Source organism: Tursiops truncatus, chromosome 9 (genome assembly GCF_011762595.2).
Source record: "Tursiops truncatus isolate mTurTru1 chromosome 9, mTurTru1.mat.Y, whole genome shotgun sequence".
Classification (NCBI taxonomy): domain Eukaryota; kingdom Metazoa; phylum Chordata; class Mammalia; order Artiodactyla; family Delphinidae; genus Tursiops; species Tursiops truncatus.
This window is the reverse complement of record NC_047042.1, coordinates 84,513,215-84,534,643: the sequence shown is the minus strand read 5'-3', so window position 1 is coordinate 84,534,643 and position 21,429 is coordinate 84,513,215. Positions and strand designations below refer to the sequence as shown.

General features: G+C 47.5%; 1 long non-coding RNA gene across 1 annotated transcript in view; it reads right to left on the bottom strand.

Annotated features, from left to right (window-relative positions):
• Positions 1-12,614, bottom strand: part of LOC109549262 (uncharacterized) — a 328,196-nt gene extending 315,582 nt beyond the window's left edge. The window contains exon 1 of the long non-coding RNA XR_002175505.3: positions 12,484-12,614. This is a non-coding gene — a long non-coding RNA (uncharacterized lncRNA). The remainder of the gene's footprint in view (positions 1-12,483) is intronic.
• Between the last annotated feature and the right edge of the window lie 8,815 nt (positions 12,615-21,429).

Sequence of the window (21,429 nt, the reverse complement as noted above, 5' to 3'; positions counted from 1 at the left end):
GGTGTGCCAAACCTACTGTTAAACCCATCCTATGGTGCATTTTTCAGTTCCAGAATTTTTCTCTTTTCTGTTCATAGATTCCAGTTCTCTCTTGAAGTTCTCCATCTTCTCATGTAACTTCCTTTTAATGTCCATTTCTAGTCATTCTGAGATCTGTATCTTCTATGGGTTTATTTCTATCGTCTCTTTTTATCCCCATGTTTTTGATCATGTGGTCTTGTTTCCTGAGATGACTCAATTACCTGAAGCCCCACAACTGCACAATTATCTTCCAAACAAGGCCCTCAACTCTACCCATTTCTCTGAATTTGGTTCTTAACCTCTCTCTCTCCTTACCGAGCGGTTCTAGAACTCTAGCAAGTTTATGTCCTGATCCTTTAAACATAGAATAACAATGCTATACTTATCTCCTCAGAGCATCCAAAGTAGTATTTGAGGCCCTCACAAATCAACCTAACTTTCCACCCTTCCCCTCATACATCCTACAATCCAATGAAGTAGAACCAGTTACCACGGCTGTTTCTTTCATTTCTACCCCAGTGCACATTTCAGCTATTTCCAGCAGGATGCCCCTTCGTTCATATCCAAACCCTACTATCTAAGTCCCAGATTAAATGGCATCCCCCATAATTAAACCTTAAATCCTCAGAATCTGTATTAATCTCATCCTTCTCTGAACTCCCAGAGCCTTTTACTGGAGTGTTATTTATGCCCAGGTCCTATCTGCAGCACCAGCTAACTGAGGGTGGTGGACAGTCCGTATCTGTCTTCTGAGGGTCCACTCTCCCTCCTCATGGCATGGTCACAGGCCCCCTGACTCTCCCCCCAGCAGCCACCTCTCCTCGCTCTCAGACCAGGTGGCTCCAGCAGAACTACCGCCCACCTCTGACTCCCAGGGCCTGCGAACTTCAGCCAGGGAACCGGTGTGGAATTTTGGCGGGGGGGGGGGCTGGCTAAGCTGAAAAGATGTCACATGATGTCATTTTTCTGCTTCAAACCCTGAGAAGGCTCCCGTTTCACTTAGAGGACAAGCCGAGAAGGCTCTAGATATATCGTGCCCTCCCCTCGTCCTCTCTGACCTTTTCTCCTGCTGTTCTTCTCCTCGTGTCCACTTCAGCCGCACCGGCTACTCTGATACTCCTCAAACACGCCAGGCTTAATCCTGCCTTAATTCCTTTCTTCCATCTGGTCCTTCCACCCTGCCCACAGACATCAATTTGACCGACCTCAGATGGAGACCTGAAGGAGGCTGTGCCAATCTCACTTTCCTGGCAAGGCTCACCCTGACCCCCATTTACAAGTAGCACCCACCATCCAACACTCCTGATGCCCCTCTCTCTGCTTACTCTCTCCTTTCTCTCCTTCTAACAGACTGTACTTTTTGCTTATTCATACCTTTACTTATGTTTACCCCTCATGTATGTACACACTGGGATCCAAGCTCCCAAGGGCAGGAATCTTTGCCTGCCGGGCTGGTTGATATCTCAAGCCCTAGAGCAGCGTCTGGTTCAGAGCAGGCACTGCGTACATACCCACTGACTGCTGCATCACCTCGGTGTCATCTCATTTCCATAAGCATCCCCGCATGGCGCGCTCCATCTGGATACTTGAAAGATGCCGATGCTCAGGTAGGGCGAGTGTTCTGTGAAAATTCCAACTTCAGGGGCGGCTATGTCGGCTCTCACAGGCGGGGACACCCCCCTGCCCTGCAGCCACCCGTGCCCCCCTCCTCACTTGGAGAGAAATTCTATTAATCAGGCAGAGAAATCAAGTCAGGGAAACACAGACTTCATATGGACCCCGGGAAGCAGAGATGGGGCTAAATAGAAACTCTTGGTAGAATAAATCTGTGGACGCACAGGAAAATAAATCTAGGGCCAGAGTAAATCAGAGGCTCAGTGCAGCTCACACGGCCTCCTGATACCAAGATGTAAACATTCACCAGGCCTGTCATGCTTTCGCACTTCGCAGAGCCTCTCGTATCTATTATTTTACATTCTCTTCAAAAGGACTCTAAGAAACAAATCATTCGTTTCTTAGAAGTTGAGGAACTGGTGCTCCAGGAGAAAAGATACCTATAAAGCTGTCCAGCTATGTGGTGATGCTAGAGGACAGGTCTCAGGACTCAGAGAACAGAAATTGGCCTCTGGGGTGTTTGAAGCCCAGAGGGGCATGGGGGTGTGCCCTGGGGGCCTGAGGCCACAACGTAGACATGGCATGTCTCCCCAGAGCATCAATTCTATCCTGAGGTTCATCGAAATAAAATGCGTTATTCTTACATTAAAACAAATGTGGGTTTTGTATAAAGCACAACGCAAAATATCTGCATGAATTATTAAGATTTTTAAAATTAGAATTAGAACAAATTTCCATATTTACAAAAGTCAGCTTCGAGCTCTGTAGCACCCTCCCCCAACCCCTACCTGCCTCTTACATTAACTAGGGTGTGACTTCGCACAAATGACTTTAACTTATCTGAGCCTAGTTTTTCTCATCTGTAAAATGGAATCATAATGCCTTCCTCATAGGCCAGCTGTTATGAAGATTAAATTAAGATACATACAAGAAACCCTGCAAACAGAGCCTGACACAGGAGGAAAAATGAAAACATTCACTTTTTTATCATTATTATGTTGCAATATTAGATATGAACCAAGGAGCCATCACCCCATTAAAACTCCCCAAACCCCTAATGTGTCCAATTTAAGGTTTCCCTTGAGAAGCAAGAACTGGAAAAGATTTAGAGGACAGAAACTGCAGAAATGATTAGGGATTAAAGAGCAAGAAGCTTGAGGAAAGGTTAAAGGAACCTGATTTTCTTTGAACTTGAGGAGAAAAGAGCTGAAAGAGAGAATCAGAAAGAACCTTCACAAAATAAAGAAAAAAGCTCCACGGCTGTCCACCTTCACCGGGGCTGGAAGGGGAGGCCGCTCAGATCTCAGCTGGGAAGGAGGAGAGGGGGAGGGGGAGGGCCTTTAGGCATCAGGGCATCTGTGTGCTTATTAGGAACCTTAGAACCAATGAGAGAAGAGTGGAACCCACTTCCCCAGAGATTTCCTTGGACGTCGTAAAAATGCGGTCCTGATGCATGGATAAGGAGGATAGCTTGGCCACCTACAGGGTGGGGTCTGATGCCCCTTGAGTCCAGATTTCCCCCATTATCCTCCCACTGGCCCTGTCTGGCTGCCTGTGGTCCTGTTTTACTCACTATGTTGCCTTAAGCTATTTATGGCTCCAAAGAATAAACGCTACCTGGAAGGCATCATCCGGAGTCAGTAAGAGTGCTTAACACCATAACTTATTAAAGTTGCTCCCGACAACCAGGAGAATACTCAGGAAAGGGACACAGAGCTAGTATGTTTTGAAACTTCGATGAGAGAAAGGCAGACACAGCCTAGCTGAGGACCACCAGGGGAGGGGGCTGGCAGTGGGGAGCTCTGCTTGGAGCAGGGAGGGGCCAGAGGACAAACCTCATTTCGTCACCAACCCTGCCCTCATTCTGCTTCTAGCTGGCTCTGGCCACTCAGTGGGACCTCCCTGAAGGCAGGGGCTTTGCCTGTTGATGCCATTATTCCCAGAGCACCTGGTCACCCACCCCTGCACAGCACACGGACGAGCTGGCCATCAGGGATGCACGCCCCCCACCCCCCGACGCCGGCTGCCAGCCACTGGCGGCCAGCTCTGCGGCTGCAGCTGTGACCTCTAGGCCCCCGGAACCTGGGTCTGAACTGTGCCCCATCACTTCCTACTCAGGGATTCCAGTCCCAAACCTGAACTGCAGACTCTCTCCTGAGACCATGCCATCCTCTCGCCCCACCCCCCGGGCCCCTCTGCCCAGTGTTCCTCACTGCCTCTCCCCCAGCCCTCTCCCCCAGCCGTGCCCCTTGCCCCCTCCTCCCCGTTCCTGTCTCCTTCCCTCTCCCTGTCCCCAGATCGGCCAACCCATCCATCTTGTCTCCTTCCCCAGTCTGTCCTGTCTCTTACCCTGATCTGTCCTCTTCTCCCCCAACATCTGTCGCATCTCTTCTCCCTCCCAGTTCTGCTTTGCTACATACGAGCCCAGCTCTCTCCCCTGGCTCCGTCCTGCTCACCCCTCTATCCCCACATCTGGAGCCACAGCTGTGTTTCATTAGAAGAGGGCAGGGTGAGACTATTCACGGGGCCTGAAATGGGATCTCAATTCCCCTCCCTAACTTTAAAAAAAAAAAGCACTTGGTGCATAGTAGGTGCTCAATAGATACCAATAAACCAGTGAGTGAGTGAATAAATGTTACCGAATGAATAATTTAATAACAGCAACACTGGAAAACATAGGAGTGGAGAAAACAAGACACCGTGACACCCTCATATCAGAATACTCCACAGCACCGAGTATTTCTCAGGTGTAAGTAGACAGTGTGTGATTCCTGCTTTCTGGGGAGATGGGCCCTGTGAGAGAGATCCCCCCCATCACCCATGGGAAGCCAAGTGATTGCCAAGATTCAGGACGTGACTGGCTCTTGTTTCAGATGGAGGAGGGAACAATAACAATGGCAAACACTGACACTACCTGCCTTAAAGCCCACCACCCCCCAGCCCTCAAAAACTCCCTATGGGCAAAACACAACAGATACACAAGATCTGTGTTATTCTTCTTTCCTCAGAGGCCAGGAGTCCCTAGAAACCCTGGAACAAGTCCCCTGTGGTCAGTAAGCATCCTGCGACGTCATCCAAATGTTGGGCGAGGGGGATAACTGCTGGGAAAGGAAACTGGTAACCACCTTCCACCTCAATGCAGCGGTGCCAGGAATGCAGAGGAGAGGAGGTGGCTGAGTGCAGGAACCGGGCCCCCAGGAGCTGGGCCAGGAGGGTCCGGGGCTCATGTCTGGAGTGGAGGGGCCATGGGACTGGCCGCGTCTGGGGCAGGGGGCGGCGGGTAGGCGGGGCCAGCTCGCAGTGGCGGCTGAGGGCAAAGGTCTGGGCAGGGGGCAGGGGCCCAGGCCACCAAGTGACCCACCTGCCTGCTCCCAGCCCATCCTCTGTGCTCAACGGAGCCAACCCTGTGGCCCCTCCCTCAGGACAGGGCGCTCGGTGGACACAAGCAGCCGCTGAGGACGGCGCTGGGGGCCTCACCGCTGGTCAGCATCACCCAGGACAGCACCCCCCGAAGCTCCTGCTCCCCAAGGAAGTCAGCACCTGGTGCCACGTCTGGCTCTCGAGGTGGGCCTGCCACACCCATCGCACACGGCCCAGGTCAGGGGTTCACTCCTGACCTGCCTGCCGCACACACCACTCACTGAGGCGGGCTTCTGGCCCCAGTGGGGAAGCACAGGTGAGGGGTCAAGGTGCAGGGTGCTACTGCCCCCTGCTGGCAGCTTCCAGAACATTCCAGGCTGATGTCAAAGAAGACAGCACAGGCCGGAAGGGCGTCCTCCCTTCCTCCACTGGGCGCCACACCACGGAGCCCACTGGGTGGGTGGCTCCCACCGGGGCCGTGGGACTGGCCGCGTCCGGGGAGTGCGCGGGGCCAGCTTGCAGGGCGGGCGGGAACAGGCAGCACAGAAATGAGAGGGGGACAGGGAGATGGAGAGCAGAGAGAGAGAGCTCGCCAACCTCCCCCAAAGAATAACCATCACAGCAGCTCCACTGACACCCTCCTTCACGGGACACAGAGAGACTCACATACACTAAACGTCACCTCGAATCCAAACCTGAAGGGCGTGACAGGGCAGCGACGGGCTTCCTGCCACTTCGCAGATGAGAAAGGACGAGGCCCAGGGAGCTGCGACCCTCACCCGTATCACACAGCCAGGTGGGAACTGAGACCCCCAACACGGGGTCTGCCTTCCTTGCCCAGGACTCTGACAGATAATATCAAACAACTGTTTCTGGGTCCCTGCGACAGGTCCCAGAACATCTGCCATCACGAGAGCTCATCGTGACAGACACATGCGCCGGCACCACCAAGACCGGGCTCGTGATCTGGCCACGGTCTGTGCTCTCTGTAAGAGGCTGCAAAGTACATTAATCAGGGATGAGCAAATACCAGAGAAAACAGAAGCATCTTAGAGCCTGGAGACGCCCCCCAGCGTAGCGGGTAGACAGCCCGCAGGATGCAGACACGCCGGGCTAGTGGCTGCAAGGCCGGAGCGCCGACAGTCTGCTTGCTGGACAAGATGCTCCTGTTAACAAATGACTAGCACGGCCGTCACCAAGGAGGTGCCAAGCTCCTTAGGTAAAGGTAGCCAGAGCTCTGGGCTCTCCGCAGGCCCGTACCCTCTTTGGTTTGGGAACCTTCTTCCTCTCCTCCCCTGGGGGGCAGAGCATCCCCTGGTCAGTGTCCCCAACCTTCTATCCCCTCTCCCCCTTCCTCCCTGCTTTTGTCTGATCTCCTATGGCCCCTGCCTGAGCCGCTGCCCCGCACTGCCCTCCCCCTCCTCCTGCAACTCTCCCAGCTGCGACCAGGCCAGGGTCAAGGGCAGGGCTGGCCCTTCCAAGCAGGATTAAACCAATTGGAAAGAAACAAGCACATCCCTCATCCTTGTTTCCCCGAGTTGGCCACAAGCAACAGCAAAATGTGTCCCCTGGTCTGGATGGAGGAGCCGGTGACAAATGGGTAACTTGTTCTTCCTCTGGACTTTTTCTTTTAGCTCAGAGAGGAGAGGAGGAATATTTATTAGTAAGGAAATGGGACTTGTCGGAGCCTGTGAACGCCCCCCACACACGTCTGCTCTGCAGAAAGAAGGAAGACAGGTTAAGGAATCCAGGACGCTTGTGAGCTATAGAGCGGTCTCTCCTGTGCACCCAAGGGGCTGCGATCAAAAGCTCTCGCCAGCTAGAAAGGGGAACGGTCAGAGAAGAAAAGGCAGCCCAGCTCCCAGCACCAGCGGCACTGGGGCTCGTTTCCAGCCCTCGACTGCCTGCCTGGCCTACTTCTGCCATCCCTGACCCCTCCCTGCCACCCCGGGCCATGTGGCATTACAAATGCACCCAATCTGCTCTAGGAAAGCTTCCTGTGGGAGGCGTCACCTCCACGGGGACTCTGGAATTTTTATCCTCTGTCCTCAGAACATCCACCGTCTCAGAACAGGTCGGGCCTGGGCAGCAGCCTCTTGGCCTCATCCACTGCCCCACTGCACCCTGTCCTATAAGGAGCCGGTGCTGACCAGGACGGCACTCACTGCCCACCCCTTCCTCAGGGATCGGCTTCCATCCACAAAAACAGTGCTCAGCCCCACAGAGGCAGAGGGATGGATAAGACCCCGTCCCTGTCCTCACAGAACTTTCATGCCTGAAACAGATGATCAATGACATAAAATCACATTTCTGTACCACTTAACTGTTCAGAAAAGTGTTTGTGCAATTATCTCATTTCAGATTCCTAACAGCGCTGGGTAAGAGCTGGTTTTCTAATCCCTGCTTCTCCGAAGCGAAAACTGAGTCTCAGAGAGATGAGGGGAGGCCCCAGCCAGAGCCTGACCCCAAGACTTCGGCTCAAAGCTCTCCCACTTGACTGCCCACAACTGGATGGCAGGACAGGGTCCTTCCGTGGTTTCCAGGGATGGGGAAGGGTTTGATTGATGCCGTGACACAGACACGACCCCCCCCCCCACCACCGAGGTCCGGAGGTGTGGAACTGAGGATGCGGGATGTCCACCCACACGAGCCTCTCTCACAAACCAGATGTCCTGACGCAGGAGCAACACAGGCCAAGGAGGGGGACAGGTCATCCCCGCTTCTGAACCGCGGGCTAGGAGCAGAGCAGACAGGCAAGGAGGCCAGAGCCAGGTCCTCGCAGGTGCTGCCTGGAGTCACCTTCTAAATGAACCCTCTGCACGGGCCACCCCGTGTCACAATTTCCACCCAGCTCTGTAGAAGCCAGGGGCTGGGAAATGTCCGCCTAGCAAGTCTTTCTTGGAAAGAAGACTTGGGCCTAGCTTTTCCTCCCCATCCTTTCTCCCCATCTTCCTGACCTCCCAGCCCCTGCAGCCCGTGCTGTCCGGGCCTCATGCATGGGCCTCTCCTGCCCTCTGCTGGAAAGCCTGCAGCAGTGCGACCACATCCCTGTGCAACCCAAACGCAAAAATCGCCTTTCCTCCCATCACCTCCCCAGTCTTTGCCCTTTTCCCACAGGATGCTGTGTCTGGGCCCTACACCAGGGCCAGACTGCTGGCGGGAGGGAGCCTCTCTCTCTGTTCCCGCATTCCTATTCCCCTTTCCTCCTCCTGCAGATGAGGATCCCTCCTTTCTGACCCCAGCACTCAGGGATCGTCTGGCTTAGCGTCCAGCTCCTTCCACGGGGCTCTGATACGGGTGGGCTTCGCCCGCACCGTGACCCCTTCTCCCCAGGTCTCCCTGCCTGGATCTCATCTCTTCCATCTGCCTGCCAGTCTGGTCTCCTCACCCACCAAAGGCTCTGACCTCAGATAAGAGCTGACTTGGCCCCAGATGCCCTTCTGTGTCACCATGGACCTCTCTGTGCTGGAAGCATTTGCTTCCTGGTCCATTTCCCTCATTTAACCAGGAGCTCCTTGGGGACAGAGACCATATTCATCTTTGGATTCCCACTGCCTGGTATAGTGTCTGGCATAGGATGGGTCTCCAGGAAATGTCACTGTGCAGGATTTTCCTTTATCCTTCCTCCCCAAAACCACCCTCTGGCTCCCCCCCACCATCGCCCCACGCAGGTTCCACTGTCTGGGTTGCAGCTGTTAAATGAATCAAAAGCAAAACAAACCAGCGATGTCAGGCAGCCTCCTGCAGCCGCCCCTCCCCGTGCTCTGACTCAGAAGTGCCACTGTCAGGAGGTAACCGGTTTCTATATTCTTACTCCCCATCTGGGCAGAAAACAACATGAAGCAAGCTTTCTCAAGGATGGTTAACCTGAAATGTTCTGCGCCTTAAAATTTAGGTCTCCATTTCACAAATGATTCAGCCTTAGATGAAAGAAGACAAATGTCACTGTTTGATGGAGAGAAAGTTATGAAACACCACACACATCAAATCTCCATATACCTTTTCCTCCTAATGCAGCAAAATGATACCTGTATCGCCTTTCAATCAAAGGCTTACCGAGGGAGATGGGGCTGTAGCGGTAATCATCGGATGTTTCTGGCAACCCCTCGCACCAATCTACTGCACGGCGTCGCCATTATAAACCCATGAAAGGCTTCCTCAATTTCACTCCTGTCCTCATCAGCCACAACAGAGATTTACTGACCGCCTGTTATACTCAGGACACTTTGCTAGGTGCAGGAAAGGAAAAGTTGAGGAGAGACTTCCGGAGGATTTTGAAAAGGGGCACATCTGTACCTCAGAAGTAAGTTATCTGCCTCTGAGATGAGCTGCATGTAAAAGGAGACAAATGCAGTGGCTTTTATGAAGAAAAATGGTCTAGACCAATGGGCACCGTCAGATTGCTCTGTGTGCAGTTTTGACCGAATGCAGAAAAATGATGCCATCATAATTATTCAGCTGCACGGTAACCAGGTCGATACGCTGCATCCATTTACCTCCTGCAGCCTTGCTCCGGCCCTGCCAGTGTGAGCCAGTGGGCAAAACGGTTTCCGCGATCCTGTTCTCCATTTGGTCACGAAAATGTGAAGACTGAATCTATCACTGTTTTGAAGTCAAGATGATCTGCACTTTTGAGAAGGGCTGCCTGTCTCCAAAATCAGTCACGCTGAGAATTAAAACAAATGTGACGCTTTTAGGGAGAAAAGACAGAACTCTATGGACCCAGAATCTCCGCATGCCATTTTTAATGAGCATGAGAAAATGACAGAAACATCATTGTCCTACAAATGCTCACTGAGTCACTCCGCAATATGAAGCCTTTATCTGTCTTTTCTGAGCATTTCTTAAAATCTCTTTCCACATTCCAATCACCTAGCATCATTATTAGCAAAATATTAAAATTCAACCGTTACTCATTTGTGCAAGAAAATGTGAAGGAAAATTATTCAATATTTTGAACCACGGGAGTTTATATATTTGACATACACCATTTGTATATCAAGAGTCTGTGTACTAGAGGGAGGTAGGCCTCTGTCCCCATTTAGAATGCAGAACCTGAGAGAGACCAAAAAGCAATCTCATCACTCCAAAAGATGAGAAGACTGAGACCCAGGAAGGGGCACAACCATCACAGTCACAAAATGTGATGCAAGGGGCAGGACTGTCGTACATTGACCCCAAGGCCCCACTCTGGGTTTCCTGGGCACCAAGGCAGCTGGAAAAGCCCCTCCCTAACTTCTCCCAGTGCAAACTGCTGCACTCAAGCCCACTTCTCATTGGAATGGTGGGTATCCTCCCTCTCTACTCTCACCCTCTGCAGAGGAGCTGCCACTCCCGAGGGGCCCCAGATCTCCAGGGTCTGAGCAGCTGAAAACTCTCAGCAACAGCTGGAGCTGGAACCCGGACGCCCTGTGCCAGGCAGTGAGGGCTCCCTTCCCTGGTATCAAGTCACTCTCACACTTGCCCCCAAAATGAGGCAGACCCCTGCCATTGGAATGCAAACCCACGCTGTGTGTCCAGCAAAGCCCTGCCCTGGCATGGCTCTTTGGAGGGATGACGGGAGGGTAATGCCAACTCTGCTCTGCAGGCTCCCTTTCCCCCCACCACCCGCAGAGAAGTCACGCCACGTGACATCGTGGGATGTGTACCAGTCCTGTTGCATAACAGATGGGTGCCTAGACGGGACCTCTCTGTGTGACCATGGTGATACTCACAGGACCACTCTGTGGCATGCAGAACCAGTTGGCAGCAACAGTGGGGAAGAAAATCTAGCACCCATCTCCCAATCTGCTACCTTGTTATAACTTACTTCACAATACTTCTGCACAGATGGCAGTACATACGTACCTGTATTAGGGTTCTCCAGAGAACCAGAACCAATAGGAGATATATACATACATAGAAAGAGAGAGAGAGAGAGAGAGAGATTTATTACAAGGAATAGGCCCACACGACTATGGGGGCTAAGAAATCCCAAGATCTGCAGGCAAACTGGAGACCCAGCAGATCCTATGGGATAAGTTCCAGTCAAAAGCCAGCAGCCTCAAGACCCGAGAAGAGCCCATTTTTCTGTTCCGGTCTGAAGGCAGGAAAAAAATCACTGTCTCAGTTCAAATAGGCAGAAGTTCCCTCTTTCTGTCAGCCTTTTTGTTCTACTCAGATCCACAACAGATTGGATGAGGCCCACCCACCTTATGGAGGGCAATCTGCTTCACTCAGGCTACTAATTAAATATTCAACCTCATCCAGAAACACCCTCATGGACACACCCAGACACAATGTTCAACCAAATATCTGGGCACCCTGTGGCCCAGTCCAGCTGGCACATAAAATTAACCCCCATAGTCACATATAGCATTGTTATCCATGGATAGCCCAGAGGAGGTTATTTAACCTCTCAAGTTCCTTAACGGGGATACACAGTCCAGGCACAGGCAGTTAGCATTTGGAACACTCTCATGAAAATCCCACACCCAACAGGCAGCTACTGACAAGCATTCCAGCCAACTTAATCTCTGATCCACACTAACCACTTCTGTTAATTAGTAGAATGGATGTTAGAAAATATTTTTGTTGCTGAACTGAATGCTGTTCAAGATCCATGGATTGGCGAAAAGATTTCACAGGCATTCTCACCCATGTGTGAACGGAGCGGAAAAAACCCACCGAACCCGGTAGCCCACGCCTTTCGGAGTAGCTCCCAGGCCTTAGGATTCCACCAGTGTTTGTGGAGGTTTGTCACCTGGTTGCAATTAGATAGTTAGCTGAATCCTCTGCTCAAGCATCACTTCATCTACCCCGAGTATGCAAAGTGCAGAGAAGAATGCCAAGGGACAGGGAGCTGGGACATCACGGAACTTACAAGAGTGCATTTAGTAGGGGGGTGGAGAAACATATCCTTCACCTATCTCTAAATAATAGAAGGGACTGCTATCAAAGAGAAAGAACCTAAAATAGTGATGACCCAATTGGCTTGGATGTCTGCAACACCATTCACTCCCTGCTCTTTCTCCTAAGCCGCCCTGTTCACCTTACACCGTCATGCGTTGTGCTCTCCTCCTTAATGAACAGAATCAGGATTCAAAACCACTTGGACAAGCTAGAATATGGACTGTGGGCAACAAAATGAAATTTCACAGAGGTAAATGTAAAGTCCCATGTTCAAGGTTACAAGCTGTCCCCTGCAAAACTGTAACATGGGATGGGAGATGGGGTTTGCAGCCGACTTGCATCATAATCTGTGGATGGTGACTTCACAGAAGTTTACCGAGTCAACAGTGAGGACGCTTAGGAAGAACCATTAAGTGTTTAGATGACATCTAAAGATCCAGGGAAAGAGCAATTTCACAGCATTCTGCCCCAGTCAAACCACATCTGGAATACGGCGATACAATCTGGATACCATATTTTTAAAGTCATTTTGACAAATGAGAATATATCCAGAGGAGAGTGACCAGGAAAATAAGGAGTATTAAAATTATAACTTACGGGCTTCCCTGGTGGCGCAGTGGTTGAGAGTCCGCATGCCGATGCAGGGGACGCGGGTTCGTACCCCGGTCCGGGAGGATCCCACACGCCGCGGAGCGGCTGGGCCCATGAGCCATGGCCGCTGAGCCTGCGCATCTGGGGGGGAAAAAAAAATTATAACTTCCATTTAGACAAAGGACTCATGAGATTTATCCTGGAGAAGAGACAATAAAGGGAATAGGTATTTAAACATCAAACAGCTGAAAGCTTGTTATTAGAAAAGTGTTTTGTAGATGAGGGGATGGAAGACAGATGTTTGCCTAAACTAAGAAAGAGCTAAGTGTCCAGCAGTGGCAGGTACTGGCTATGAGATAACTGCTCCCTTATGCAGTAGGTATTGCTACCACCATCATCATCCCCATCACCATCATCATCAACATCACATCCCTGTTTTACACATAAGGTACCAGGACTGAGAAAAGCTAACTCACCCCATAGCAGGTTGCTCATTTAAAAAGCCATTTCCAACACTACCGTTCTATTATTTTTAATTATCCAAGAAGCAATCTCTTCTCTTCTCTCCCTGACTGAAGAGAAGGGAAGGGGAGTCAGAGGGCCACCCTGAGGCCTCACTTTGCTGCTTTGATGTTAGACAGACTCTTTGGGATTCAGGCCCCAGTTCTACTATGTACCACTCAGGCACCTTTAAAATGTTCTTTGCCCGTCTGGTCTTCAGCACCTCACGTGTGAGATGGAATCAGTGAGAACAAACTCCTCATGGACTTACGTGTGGACTGACTGAGCTAAGGCAGGTGTCAATGTGATGGTAAACAGACAATAAATGTTAGCTTATTATCATCCACCTTGAACTTGCTGAGCACCACCCAGACACAGATGTGGTCCCTATTCACAGAGCTTACAATCCAGCTGCAAAGCCCTCTTCTTCCAGGAAGACTTCCTTCAAACAAATGACTGAGGGTCTGGAAAACTCTCCAGGGGGTGCTCAGGCCTGGCAGTCTCAAGGGGAACCATTTTCCATTCCAGATCCTCAACTTCCAAAAGCCCTCCCCACTAAAGCTGATCTACCTGAAAACACCTGCCGCAGAAGCCTCCCACTCAATTTCTGTTCTCCGACTTTAGGAAAGAAAGGCACACCTCCCACCCACCCAGAATCTCAATGTGCCGCTTGATTCCAGGTGTGAAAATCTCTGGGGCGCCAGACCAAAGAGCAAGTTTCCAACATTTGTTTACGTGGTGAGAAAATAAGTGACTCCATTCACTTTTTGCAAGTCATGGTTTTTCAGTTCTTTGCTTGCTAGAAAATCCGAAGGGAACCTAATCAAACTGTTGACTAATAGGTTGTGAAAAAAAAATTTTGATGCTAGATCACCATGTGACCATGTGATTTGGGGCTTAAAAAATTAAAAGAAAATTAAAGAACTGAATAACAGGTAGAACAAAATTCCTTCTTTTCCAAATCCTCTTATTTATGTGAGCAAAGTTGTTCAGTGCTTATATCAATAAAAATCAAAATAAGAGTGGGGCTTCCCTGCTGGTTCAGTGATTAAGAATCCGCCTGCCAATGCAGGGGACATGGGTTCGAGCCCTGGTCTGGGAAGATCCCACATGCCACGGAGCAACTAAGCCCATGCGCGACAACTACTGAGCCTGCGCTCTAGAGCCCACGAGCCACAACTACAGAGCCCATGTGCCACAACTACTTAAGCCCACACACCTAGAGACCTTGCTCCACAACAAGAGAAGCCACCGCAGTGAGAAGCCCACACACCGCAACGAAGAATAGCCGCAACTAGAGAAAGCCCATGCGCAGCAACAATGCAGCCAAGAATCAAAAATAAAATAAATAAAATGTTTAATTAAAATATAAGTGAAATATACTGACTCCTGTCTCATTTAAGCCACAGTAGTATTTGCCCAGAGAGACTTGACCGTCAAGTCCACCTCATGAAATATTTCCATTATTTAAGTATTTATCAAATTTTGTAATGTATTTGTTATTTTGAACCATAGCCTATTCATAATAATTGCAAAAATAACTCAATCCAGAGAAATGTGTTCAACGCTTAAGGAGTTACAATCACAAGTAATAAAATGTAACTTTATGTTGCTTTGTGTTGCTGAGAAGTATAAGACAATTTAAAATACTTTTAAAGGCAAAACATTACATCATAAAATTATTTTAAATGAGTTCAAAGAGAAAATGATGTAAAGTCTCAAACGTTTAAAAAAAAAGTTGTAGGGGAATTCCCTGGCAGTCCAGTGGTTAGGACTCCGAGCTCTCACTGCCGAGGGCCTGGGTTCAATCCCCGCTCGAGGAACTAAAATCCCACAAGTTACATGGTGCAGCCCAAAAAAAAAAAAAGTTGTATGTGCATTTTGAATAAATGATGGTAGGTATCAAGCCACTAACATTTTAAAAAGTGATATAACTGTTTTTTTAAATGAAAATATTTCAAATACACTGGAGGTTATATCTTTTGCAATTATTTCAACTTAATTTGAAATTATTCATATGGGAACTTAAAAATGTGCTACAGGGCACACTGGTTTTCAAAATTCTTTTAAGTAAAAGAGGGTAAAGGCCACTGGAGTAGATGATATTCACCTGTTCCAAAAAGGCTACTAACACATTAAAACAACCAATCTGGCACCACTGGAGTAAATGATATTCACCTGTTCCAAAAAGGCTACAAACACATTAAAACAACCAATCTGGCACCACTGGAGTAGATGATATTCACCTGTTCCAAAAAGGCTACTAACACATTAAAACAACCAATCTGGCCCTCTCTTCCCTTCTCTCTTATTCAAGAAGCATAACTCCTATTCGGTAGACAGGAGGGCCTAGGAGATTCACATTCCAGCAAGACCAGTAACCAGGACCATCATCTATTCAAGCACAGGAAATGAGACTTATCTGGTACAAGGTGGAAATTTGGAACTAAAATCCCTACATAAAGCCAGAACTCTCAAAGAGATGCAACCTCAATAAAGGGGTGGATGAGAAAAATTCATTCACTAGTACAGGGAGACTGCAAGGAAACTTATCTGTTCCTTCCTACTTTATTAGAATAAAGAAGTCTCTGCTGAGAATTCTAGGCACCAGGGCTATGACTCACAAGGGTTTGGGATCTGAAATTACACTATGGATCTGGGACCCTCCAAGAAGAGAAATTAACATGAAATGGATCCATGACAAGAGATAACCCAGGAAGCCCAGAAGAAGCAAATGCAAACCTTTCCGAAAGGAACGGGTACTTAACCCACAGATCAAGCCCCCTGAAGATGAGAGCTCACAATCCAAAAATTACAATTCCAAATTATAAGGAAACAGTCACCTCCAGCAAGAACCAGCAGACAAAACAAACAAGAATACTAGAAAAAAAATTTTTTTCAGATAAAGGAAAAATTGACAAAATCAGAATATTTAAAATAATGAGAGACTATAGAACAGACATCCTGAAGATGGCGGAAGCTTAAGACGCGGAGATCACCTTCCTCCCCACAGATACACCAGAAATGCATCTACACGTGGAACAACTCCTACAGAACACCTACTGAACGCTGGCAGAAGACCTCAGACCTCCCAAAAGTCAAGAAACCCCCCCACGTACCTGGGTAGGGCAAAAGAAAAAAGAATAAACAGAGACAAAAGGATAGGGACGGGACCTGCACCAGTGGGAGGGAGCCGTTAAGGAGGAAAGATTTCCACACACTAGGAAGCCCCTTCGCAGGCGGAGACTGCGGGTGGCGGAGGGGGGAAGCTTCAGAGCCGCGGAGGAGAGCACAGCAACAGGGGTGCAGAGGGAAAAGCGGAGAGATTCCCGCACAGAGGATCAGGGCCGACCGGCACTCACCAGCCCGAGAGGCTTGTCTGCTCCCCGGCCAGGGCGGGCGGGGCCTGGAGTTGAGGCTCGGGCTTCGGTCGGAGCGCAGGGAGAGGACTGGGGTTGGCGGCATGAACACAGCCTGAAGAGGCTAGTGCACCACAGCTAGCCGGGAGGGAGTCCGGGAAAAGTCCGGAGCTGCCGAAGAGGCAAGAGACTTTCTTCCCTCTTTGTTTCCTGGTGCGCGAGGAAAGCGGATTAAGAGCGCTGCTTAAAGGAGCTCCAGAGACGGGCGCAAGCCGCGGCTAAAAGCGCAGACTCCAGATACGGGGATGAGACGCTAAGGCTGCTGCTGCCCCCACCAAGAAGCCTTTGTGCGAGCACAGGTCACTATCCACCCGGGGAGGCTGTGCAGCGCGCCACTGCAAGGGTCCCGGGATCCAGAGACAACTTCCCCGGGAGAACGCACGGCGCGCCTCACGCCGGCCTCTGCCGCGCAGGCACGCCCCGCACTACGTGCCCCTCCCTCCCCACGTCCTGAGTGAGCCAGAGCACCCGAATCAGCGGCTCCTTTAACCCCGTCCTGTCTGAGCGAAGAACAGACGCCCGCCGGCGACCTACACGCAGAGGCGGGGCCAAATCCAAAGCTGAACACCTGGGAGCTGTGAGAACAAAGAAGAGAAAGAGAAATGTCTCCCAGCAGCCTCAGGAGCAGCGGATTAAAGCTCCACAATCAATTTGATGTACTGCATCTGTGGAATACATGAATAGAAAACGAATCATCCCAAATTAAGGAGGTGGGCTTTGAGAGGAAGATTTATGATTTTTTTCCCGTTTTCCTTTTTGTGAGTGTGTATGTGTATGCTTCTGTGGGAGATTTTCTGTATAGCTTTGCTTCCACCGTTGGTCCTAGGGTTCTATCCGTCCGTTTTTTTAAATTTTTTTTCCTTTTTTCTCTCTTAATATTTTTTTATTTTAATAACTTTATTATATTTTATCTTACTTTATTTTATTTTACTTTATCTTCTTTCTTTTTTCCTTCCTTCCCTCCTTCCTTCCTCCTTTCTTTCTTTCTTTCTACTTCTACTAATTCATTCTTTCTACTTTTTCTCCCTTTTATTCTGAGCCGTGTGGATGAAAGGCTCTTGGTGCTGCAGCCAGGAGTCAGTGCTATGCCTCTGAGGTGGGAGAGCCAACTTCAGGACACTGGTCCACAAGAAACTCCCAGCTCCACATAATATCAAACGGCGAAAATCTCCCAGAGGTCTCCATCTCAACACCAGCACCCAGCTTCACTCAACGACCAGCAAGCTACAGTGCTGGACATCCTATGCCAAACAACTAGCAAGACAGGAACACAACCCCACCCATTAGCAGAGAGGCTGCCTAAAATCATAATAAGGCCACAGACACCCCAAAACACACCACCAGATGTGGACCTGCCCACCAGAAAGACAAGATCCAGCCTCACCCACCAGAACCCAGGCACTAGTCCCCTCCACCAGGAAGCCTACACAACCCACTGAACCAACTTTAGCCACTGGGAACAGACACCAAAAACAACAGGAACTATGAACCTGCAGCCTGCAAAAAGGAGACCCCAAACACAGTAAGATAAGCAAAATGAGAAGACAGAAAAACACACAGCAGATGAAGGAGCAAGATAAAAACCCACCAGACCTAACAAATGAAGAGGAAATAGGCAGTCTACCTGAAAAAGAATTCAGAATAATGACAGTAAAGATGATCCAAAATCTTGGAAACAGAATAGACAAAATGCAAGAAACATTCAACAAGGACCTAGAAAAACTAAAGATGAAACAAACAATGATGAACAACACAATAAAGGAAATTAAAAATACTCTAGATGGGATCAATAGCAGAATAACTGAGGCAGAAGAACGGATAAGTGACCTGGAAGATAAAAGAGTGGAAATAACTACTGCAGAGCAGAATAAAGAAAAAAGAATGAAAAGAACTGAGGACAGTCTCAGAGACCTCTGGGACAACATTAAATGCACCAACACTCGAATTATAGGGGTTCCAGAAGAAGAAGAGAAAAAAGAAAGGGACTGAGAAAATATTTGAAGAGATTATAGTTGAAAACTTCCCTAATATGGGAAAGGAAATAGTTAATCAAGTCCAGGAAGCACAGAGAGTCCCATACAGGATAAATCCAAGGAGAAACAGGCCAAGACACATATTAATCAAACTGTCAAAAATCAAATACAAAGATAACATATTAAAAGCAACAAGGGAAAAACAACAAATAACACACAAGGGAATCCCCATAAGGTTAACAGCTGATCTTTCAGCAGAAACTCTGCAAGCCAGAAGGGACTGGCAGGACATATTTAAAGTGATGAAGGAGAAAAACTTGCAACTAAGATTACTCTACCCAGCAAGGATCTCATTCAGATTTGAGGGAGATATTAAAACCTTTACAGACAAGCAAAAGCTGAGAGAGTTCAGCACCACCAAACCAGCTTTACAACAACTGCTAAAGGAACTTCTCTAGGCAAGGAACACAAGAGAAGGAAAAGACCTACAATAACGAACCCAAAACAATTAAGAAAATGGGAATAGGAACATACATATCGATAATTACCTTAAATGTAAATGGAGTAAATGCTCCCACCAAAAGACACAGATTGGCTCAATGGATACAAAAAGAAGATCCATATATTTGCTGTCTACAAGAGACCCACTTCAGACCTAGAGACACATACAGACTGAAAGTAAGGGGATGGAAAAACATATTCCATGCAAATGGAAACCAAAAGAAAGCTGGAGTAGCAATTCTCATATCAGACAAACCAGACTTTAAAATAAAGACTATTACAAGAGACACAGAAGGACACTACATAATGTTCAAGGGATCGATCCAAGAAGAAGATATAACAATTGTAAATATTTATGCACCCAACATAGGAGCACCTCAATACATAAGGCAAATACTAACAGCCATAAAAGGGGAAATCGACAGTAACACATTCATAGTAGGGGACTTTAACACCCCACTTTCACCAATGGACAGATCATCCAAAATGAAAATAAATAAGGGAACACAAGCTTTAAATGATACATTAAACAAGATGGACTTAATTGATATTTATAGGACATTCCATCCAAAAACAACAGAATACACATTTTTCTCAAGTGCTCATGGAACATTCTCCAGGATAGATCATATCTTGGGTCACAAATCAAGCCTTGGTAAATTTAAGAAAATTGAAATTATATCAAGTATCTTTTCCGACCACATCGCTATGAGACTAGATATCAATTACAGGAAAAGATCTGTAAAAAATACAAACACATGGAGGCTAAACAATACACTACTTAATAACGAAGTGATCACTGAAGAAATCAAAGAGGAGATAAAAAAATACCTAGAAACAAATGACAATGGAGACACGACGACCCAAAATCTATGGGATGCAACAAAAGCAGTTCTAAGAGGGAAGTTTATAGCAATACAATCCTACCTTAAGAAACAGGAAACATCACGAATAAACCACCAAACCTTGCACCTAAAGCAATTAGAGAAAGAACAAGAAAACCCCTAAGTTAGAAAAAGGAAAGAAATCATAAAAATCAGATCAGGAATAAATGAAAAAGAAATGAAGGAAACGATAGCAAAGATCAATAAAACTAAAAGCTGGTTCTTTGAGAAGATAAACAAAATTGATAAACCATTAGCCAGACTCATCCAGAAAAAAAGGGAGAAGACTCAAATCAATAGAATTAGAAATGAAAAAGGAGAAGTAACAACTGACACTGCAGAAATACAAAAGGTCATGAGAGATTACTACAAGCAACTCTATGCCAATAAAATGGACAACCTGGAAGAAATGGACAAATTCTTAGAAATGCACAACCTGCCAAGACTGAGTCAGGAAGAAATAGAAAATATGAACAGACCAATCACAAACACTGAAATTGAAACTGTGATTTAAAATATTCCAACAAACAAAAGCCCAGGACCAGATGGCTTCACAGGCGAATTCTATCAAACATTTAGAGAAGACCTAACACCTATCCTTCTCAAACTCTTCCAAAATATAGCAGAGGGAGGAACACTCCCAAACTCATTCTATGAGGCCACCATCACCCTGATACCAAAACCAGACAAGGATGTCACAAAGAAAGAAAACTATAGGCCAATATCACTGATGAACATAGATGCAAAAATCCTCAACAAAATAATAGCAAACAGAATCCAACAGCACATTAAACGGATCATACAGCATGATCAAGTGGGGTTTATTCCAGGAATACAAGGATTCTTCAATATACGCAAATCAATCAACGTGATACACCATATTAACAAACTGAAGGAGAAAAACCATATGATCATCTCAATAGACGCAGAGAAAGCTTTCGACAAAATTCAACACACATTTATGATAAAAACCTTGCAGAAAGTAGGCATAGAGGGAACTTTCCTCAACATAATAAAGGCCATATATGACAAACCCACAGCCAACGTCGTCCTCAATGGTGAAAAACGGAAAGCATTTCCACTAAGATTAGGAACAAGACAAGATTGCCCACTCTCACCACTCTTATTCAACATAGTTTTGGAAGTTTTAGCCACAGCAATCAGAGAAGAAAAGGAAATAAAAGGAATCCAAATCAGAAAAGAAGAAGTAAAGCTGTCACTGTTTGCAGATGACATGATACTATAAATAGAAAATCCTAAAGATGCTACCAGAAAACTACTAGAGCTAATCAATGAATTTGGTAAAGTAGCAGGATACAAAATTAATGCGCAGAAATCTCTGGCATTCCTATACACTAATGATGCAAAATCTGAAAGTGACATCAAGAAAACACTCCCATTTACAACTGCAACAAAAAGAATAAAATACCTAGGAATAAACCTACCTAAGGAGACAAAAGACCTGTATGCAGAAAATTATAAGACACTGATGAAAGAAATTAAAGATGATACAAATAGATGGAGAGATATACCATGTTCTTGCATTGGAAGAATCAACATTGTGAAAATGACTCTACTACCCAGAGCAATCTACAGATTCAATGCAATCCCTATCAATCTACCACTGGCATTTTTTACAGAACTAGAAAAAAATTTTCACGTTTTGTATGGAAA